The following is a 7,985-nucleotide window of genomic DNA, read 5'->3' on the forward strand; positions in this document are numbered from 1 at the left end:
GTGTTGATCCTGCTCTAATCTGCGTGCATAAAGTGAGATAAAGTGAGAACATTAAGTGCAGTGTGAATGCTGTCGCTAGTCAGTTTCCTGAGCAGGCGTCTATGTTTGCTGCCACTCTTCTCACTAAATTTGTTATTGTAGATTTCAATCGAGTTTCAATCTTGCCTCCCCCGTCTGTCACTCAGTCACCTTCTTTTTGTTTTGTTTTTCTTCTGAATAGTTTTTCCTTTTATTAAACCCTGCAGGGTTTCTTTGAGCCACCCACTCTGTCGGTATATTTTGCTTCTATTCTTCTTATCTCATTTCTTTTAGTGTAAATATGAAGCCATATACTTTCTTTTGTTTCGTTCATCGGGGAGCTGGTGCAGCTGGAAGTACCCCAAAATTCTTCTTCTTTCATGAAGATTTGGTGCAATTGAATATAATGTGTTCATTTTAATGTTTGTCTGTGGAGAGCGTCTGTGGAAGAGTATTATCTGGCAAATGCAAATAGTAATAAATAATACAAATTCCACAAACCAATGAGTGAATGATTAGATGATGAAAGTTGCTCTACTGGAGGTCATAGGTTTTTAATGAAGCATGAAACCAGTCAGAATTCATTTCCATGGAGTGATGGTGACAGCCACCGTGGTAATGGATTATGATTGGTCCTTTAGATGTGCTCAGACTGACACGTGAAAGTTAAGACTGCAACTCTGTGTTTATTGAGAAAGGGAGAGTTGGACTACAGTGGTGTGTGCAGAAAGTTAATACAGCAGATGTGCTTCCATTGAGTTTATACAGCAAACAAAGAGCTGAGGCGCCTTCAAAGAGCCACACATCTCCTCACAGGTTTCCGGTTTTCTTCCATCTTGAGTCAAAACTTTAGTTCTTCGTGTTTGATGTCAACTATTGACAGTGCAGTGAAATCCAGACAGCAAGCAGCGTGGGCGTGACTCAGAATGACAAACTCATTCTAAGTGAAAATGGGAGCTTAATTTTCAGCATTTCTGTTGTATTAAATATTAGTCAGGCTAGAACACCAATGCGGCTATGCTTTATAAAAAAAACAAAACCTTTCATTGCATGCCTGTGATAGGACATGAAATTACCACAAAAATTCTTTATTGCCAGGTGGAGGAATACCTGGGTGCAGCTCTTCCAATATAGATGAAAATCTCAGGAAAATGGATGAACTGTGATGGCAATGGCCACCCTGAACCAAAGATGTCAAATGACATTTTGTCAAAGCCATTGACGTATCACAGAAGGCGTTCTTTGGTTGTCGTGTGTATTGCCAGGTTGAGGTATCCATGGTCTGTTAATCTGTTATGACAGTTTTCAACTGACATCTCACCTGTTTCAACAGAGCATCTGCTTCTGTTGTTGTTTAGTTGTTTCGATTCTTCCCAAACCTAATACTGCAATCACACTAGCAGGAAATGGTGGTTTAAGACTGAAGCAAGGCCAAAATTATTATGCCTTTGTCCAATCTTGTTGCCTGTGAATAAAACTATAGTTCATTACTGTTCTCTGAATCAGTTGATGGCTTGCAGCTTTTCCCTATGGTTTGGTTTCTTCTCACACAGAGAAAAATCCAAGTGAACTCCAAGTGAACTCCAACTGAACGTGTCACTAAAAACCACATGAGGATGTTCAGTCTACTTATTGGCCAAATGTGTTGGGTGGGAGCAACAAAAGTAAATATGTGAAGAAGGCGTTGTATTCTGAGAATCTACATTCATTTCAGCAGGCTGCTAGCTTGTACAGACATTTGCACGTTGATAGTAACTTGCTGCATCCCAGATCACATACGTGACTACAGAAAGTGTTTTAGTTCAAACCTGCAACATACACGTGGAGGATTGTTCGAATCAAGCTTGGTTCATGCTCACACCATTAACAAACTGCTCTGTTGGTGTTGGTGATTATGAGATAATGAGATTACCGTGTTCACATCGGCTAAAAACAAACTGCACCAAGGTGGAAAACGAACCAGAGTTTAATATAAACAGGTTAAACAACACAACTACGTATAGTGTACGATAATACAGCAATCAACTATGATAAATCACAAGTCTGTCACTGTCAGACACATACACAGAAAGTCACTTATATTCAGAGTACACTCTGAATAACAAACAAACTACTTCCACAAATCATGTCATAGATACTGTGGGACTGTGATTTATAAAATGAACTTGCAGTAGGCAGCTCATTACAAACCTCAGACAGTCTGAGTCAGACAGAGGTTGCCGTCCTATATTTACTGTAGTGGGATCAAGCCATAACCAGTGGGTTAGAACAAAAGTAAAAGTGTGTATAAAAAACTAATTAAAATAATGAGGAGAAAGGAAAAGTCAGATGATGAGTCAAAGCTTCATTATGGGGTGGATGTTGCTCATCTAGGTAGGTCATCTATTCACTAGCTCCTGGTGTGTTCATCAGTCTGAATATGTGTGAAAAATAGAAAGCACTTGGGTGTAGAAAAAAAAAGATTGTTTGAATGTATTGAAGAATGAAATATGTTTAATAAAGCACTTTGAGCTCTCGAGTAGAAGTCCAGTCCATTTATTAATAACTGATATACACCCATTAACTGAACTGTTTTTAGGATTTGTCAAGCCAGCTAACCCATAGAAAACCCAGTTATGTTGAACTGGTCGATGTCATTGCTCTCTGTCCAGCTTGGGATACTGCCAATATTGACTTTATGACATTTTATTTATGTTTCAATATAAAAAGCACACGTAGGCAGACTTAAACTGTGAGTCCTCATGTGGCAGACGGCTGTAAAAGCTCAAGCTTACCCTGCAGCTCCATCAATAATTGTTTTTGTGTGGCCAAAATGTGCAACTTTTGTTTTCATTAAACTCATAACATCTATCTGCCGAGCTCATTAACACACACACACACACACACACGCAAACACGACACAGTTTCTCTGCCATTGTTTGCCGATATAATTGTGTTGTTGTTGTGTTGCATTTTCAATTTAAAACAAAAACAAAAACATGTGAGTTGGATGAATAATTCATTCACCATCTGTGTGTGTGGGTGAGGGTGTGTGTGTGAGACTGTGTGTTTAATCCCTTCAGTTTTGCTGCTGATTTTCTTCGTCAAGCGTGAGAGAGTAATTAATCAGATCTGAAATGAGATTCTGGAATTAAAACCAGACTCTGTGTGTGTGTGTGTGTGTGTGTGTGTGTGTCTGTCTGTGTGTTTCACCAGTTTGGCCCTAATGAATTCCGACAGGCAAATTATATCAGCTTCCTCCTCCTCATCACTTCTCTGCTGCATCTATCTTTTCTTCCAGTTTTTCTCTTTTCTCTGCCTCGTTTCTTTGTCTTTTCCCCTCATTCTTACTGTTTGACAAACACACCACATTATTGTTTTTTTAGCCACTAAATGTGTTCTGCATATATAATAAACAATATTGACAATAAATTTATTTTAAAATGTGGTGAATTATAGTTCAAAACATAACATAAATGATGAAACGCAAACACTGACCTTGAAGAAATTTTAGTTCCTCTAATGATCACTTGAAGCTGTCTCAAAAAGTGAATCAATCCACACAGGGTTAGGGTTCAACTTTCCAAATTCACAATATGTTCACAGTGTATGGATCATTTCTGCCTTCATAGGAGAAATATGGAGGAGGTTTGACAGGTGTAGTAATGCAGGCAGCTGTAGCCAGTCGCTAATTAGCATCACTTAACTGGAGCTTGCTGTTGTGTTTGTGTTGCTGGTGCTTTTTGAAGCATTTTAATGGAATTATGTGATGACTATGCTTGCTGTGTGGCGCAACCTGTTTGTCCTCCAGTTTTGGTGGGTGTAATTTTATGATCTTTTATGAAGTATTCTGCACTCATTTATGCTTTGGGAATTTTGCCTTTTTATCTTGGATGCAAGCTGCTAGCAGGCAGGGCATATATGGAAAACTATAACCAAGTGGCTTGCATAATATGCATGCCAAATGTGGCCTGGAAGTTCCGAGGTCAAAACGGTATACACCCCCTGGGATACTCAAGAATGACCAAGCTAAGATCCTGTTGAACTTCCAGATACAGACAGGGAAGCTACCCAGACACAGAAGTCATGGCCAAGCAGAGAAAGAAGGCCAAAGTGACAGAAGCAGCTATAACAAGTGATAGCAACATCAGGAAGAATAAAAATGAGAAGCTGGAGAAATACCAATGCCTGAGAGAGGAGCTCGAGAAGATGTGGAGGCTGAAGGCTACAGTGATGCCCGACCTGTGCAAGTGGCTCCAGCAGATCCCAGGAACAACATCCAAGACCTTAGTCTAGAAGAGTGCTGTCAGGATATGGTGTGTGAGGAACCACGATGTTAAACTATATGCCCTTTACTGAGCTAATATAAAAACAGCATGAGGCAAAACAAAAACTGAAGTGCATAATTTGCTTTCCCTTCCTGTAAAACACCTGGAAGTTACACACTCCTCAAAATTACTCACGCACTACAATAAATACTTACATTTTTTTGCACTTTAACAAAAATTGAAATAATACACTTGCATAATTTAAATATCTCAATATTGTCTGTAGTTTAGTTTAACATACACGAAAATAAATACCTTTAGAGGATGAGGAAGAGTCCCTGGTTGTGTTGACATCACATGAAAGTGCTGCTATTGTTCAGGAGAAAGGAAGAGCTTGTGTGTCTGCTGCATTATTGGTAGGCAAAGTAAATGCAGCACACGTCATATCAGGTCTGCAGCACATGCCTAACCTCAAATTTACTGGTAATCAGGTAAGCTTATTGTGTTTTCCTGACTTAATCAGGCCTGTCTTCTGTCCGTCATGCTGACAAAGAAAGTACAAATCATTCACTGTTACATCGTGCCAGAGCCTGAATAGCTGATAATTATAGGTAATTAGTCCAATGACCGCTGTTGAACCACATACTCTGGAGATGATCATCGGTCCTGCTGTTGTATTATGCTGTTGGTATGTAATTAATGCAGAGAGTAAACTGTTTAGCTGCTCACAGCAACAAACAAAATCTAAGTTCCTGCTGAATTTGGGTTTTTTGCAATGACGTCGATGAAGAAGTCCTGCTGTCTGTGATCATGAGTAAAGAGGAGGAGTTAGATACTTGTGTTATTTCTGTACAGTCCAGCCCTGTAAAGTGCTCCGTTAACGTTTGTGCCAGTCTGACTATTAAACATGTAGGCTTGAATTCACCTGCTCTGTGCTGGTAGAATGACCTCGTGTTTATGTGCTATGGTGCTGAGGTTGAAGTCTACATAAAAAGCAAATCTCTTGTTGTGTGTCGCTTTGTTGGTGATAGTTGGTTTTCAGAATAGATGAAACGTGCGTAAAATGGGCTGTTATGAGAGCATCTTGTACCAGCCTTTCTTTCAGAAAATATGGATGCGATTTTAGTGAAGTTCGGGGAACAGGTAAGAAAGTGTGTGAACAAGTATATTTTTGGGACCCAGCTAGTTAACACATGAATGGAGTTTTTGTTGTAATAGTTGATGACATCCGATTAGTTAACAGATAGCAGTGGAAGACTCTTTTTCTTCCCGCAGTAAAGGCCAAGATATTTCTGGGAGAGATTTCTGAATAATATTTTACATTTATATTTGGGGACGGGATGTCAGTGTAGTGACTGTGGAATGGTCTGAGATGCTTAGGTTGACCCTGGTGAGTTGATGTCCTGTGAAACCAGCAGAGCAGAACAAATCCATGATGTGAACACAGCTGCAAGTATGGAAGGTTGATATGCTGTGTGAAGATGAAGGATTATACCACCTCCAGGAATACTGTGGCATATTTTCGATGCAGAATGGGAGGTGCGCTTGACCTGTGACCCCTCCAGTTCATTGTGAAAACAGCTCCTCGTGTTGCTGTTTGCTGTCTGAGACTTTTTTTAGCCACAAGCTGTTTGCACCTGTTATCAGTAGGGCGAGGCGATGACACACACATTCACACACACAAGCGCACCCTGCATTGCCTCCGGTAGATCAGTGTATTGAGCTGTGAAATGACTTTTATTGGAGGACATTCGCTTATCCGTCACGCCAACATGCAAATGATGGCGTGTTGATTGCAATAACCAAATATAAACAAAGATGAAATAAACAAAGTTTCTCCACCTTATACACCCCCACACTTGGCTGCTGTGTGGCAGCTACCTGCTCGTTTGTCCCAACATGAACACAGCGTATTAAAAAGCTCAAATACAGGATTTGAGGAGAATGAGCAATACACTATTAGGTCCAAATTACTTGTTCATAAAATCATGTTTCCAGGTTTTAAGTATTATGTTGAAAAGACGTCAAATGACATTGAATTAGGGCTTCAAAAAACACTTCAAGTGGTTCCACTTTTATTATGACTTTCCACTCAAAGATCGTGCATTGAGTAAATAATATATTGAGTCGAACATGAGAGGAAGCGGAAAGGATTCTAGTGAATGGGATAGGAAACAATTGCTGAGTCATCCGGAAAGCAACCACGATGCACACAAAAACTAAACGGCAGAAGGTGACACATCCATTGAGTTTCCTGCTGCTGACGACAGCCCTTGGAAAGTTCAAAGAGTGAATGATCATCTTGAGTATTTTTCTGAACTCACTCTACTTCTACTTTATAGACTAGCAAGATTGGAGATGCTAATGCTAACATTTTCTATGTAGCAAGGTTTATGTTTTTGACATTTGCATCATTGTTTGGTTAGTTAGTCAAACATGTCGGACAAATTACACTTACTTTATCTGTTTCATCTCCTGGCTGCTAAACTGAGACTCAGACCAAGTACTCCATTTTTTGTTTGTTATAACAAGGCCGACCACTAAAACAGAGCTAACTGAAGACTTGTTTAATCTTAAAGTTGGGTCTTTTGTGACTATTCATCTGACTTTACTGATTCAAACTGACTCAGGATTGACTGGCCTTTTTTTAGAACATAACTTGTGTTAGTCTTCAGCTGAAACTGGATTGCCAGCTGTGAATTAAGTAAGTCTTGTCTTCTTTTAGGATGGGGCTTTGTCTTCATCTAAACTGTAGAGTGAGTCCAATTTAAAAACTGTCAAGGACTCAAAAAGTTTTCATACATTTTGTTCTTATACCAGATCCAACAGATCATTCTCACATTACACACTCCTTTCTTAAAAACCTTAGTTTGTCCCTGTTTAGAAACATTAAAGTAGAACCCCCCTTTTATTCTCATTTGAAATCTCCTTATTGCATTGCCATTAAAATAAAACAGAGCAGTTTTCTAAGCAATTTGGAAGCGAAACATGTCACATCGATTCACAATCCAAGAATAGTGTCTGTATAATTTTCATTGGGAAACTGGGCTAATTGGCTGTCAGTTAGCAAACAGAGAGCTGTCAGATCCACTCCCTGCTCATTTTAGGGAGATTAACAAAACAGCATGCTCACACTTGCAGCAGGGAGGAAACAACACACACAGCTAATGCTCTAATCCAGAATGACCTGCAATGATTCAGAGAAACACTGAGGAAAATTAGATTTTAAAATTAAAACAGTTAACGGGGTGTTCTTACCTGCCAGTTAAAGGTCCCAGTGCACTCGGATTCAGAGGGCTAATATTAGGATTTTAAGGTAACGGCAGTCAATTTCATATTTATTCTGGGTCGTTGAAAGTAAAGAGCTATAAGTGTGACCTTTTGCAGCCTTACAGTCAAACATTGGATTTTTAACCTCAAGATTCAACCTCCAATCCACTGGGTTGGTCTCAAATACATTTAGTTTGCATGTATTCCTGTTTTTGTAATGAGAATTTCTCTGTATGGCCTTGCTAATGTCAAGTTTGTAGTTTTATTTATGGGGTGGCTCTGGTCTCACTCCTTTATTATTCTCTACATTTCCAATATTTTGCAGAGAATCTATTTCGTGTTTGACTACAGCACCAAACCAGAGTAAAGTCTTTGATGTCATCTAACTGTTCAGTTTTTTTAGACAGACAGGGTGTGTCAAGTGTTCTCTGTCTGTGAGGTGCCCACACT

The sequence above is a fragment of the Pundamilia nyererei genome, unplaced genomic scaffold (genome assembly GCF_000239375.1).
Source record: "Pundamilia nyererei isolate P.nyererei 1_Seehausen unplaced genomic scaffold, PunNye1.0 scaffold00016, whole genome shotgun sequence".
In the NCBI taxonomy this organism is placed as follows: domain Eukaryota; kingdom Metazoa; phylum Chordata; class Actinopteri; order Cichliformes; family Cichlidae; genus Pundamilia; species Pundamilia nyererei.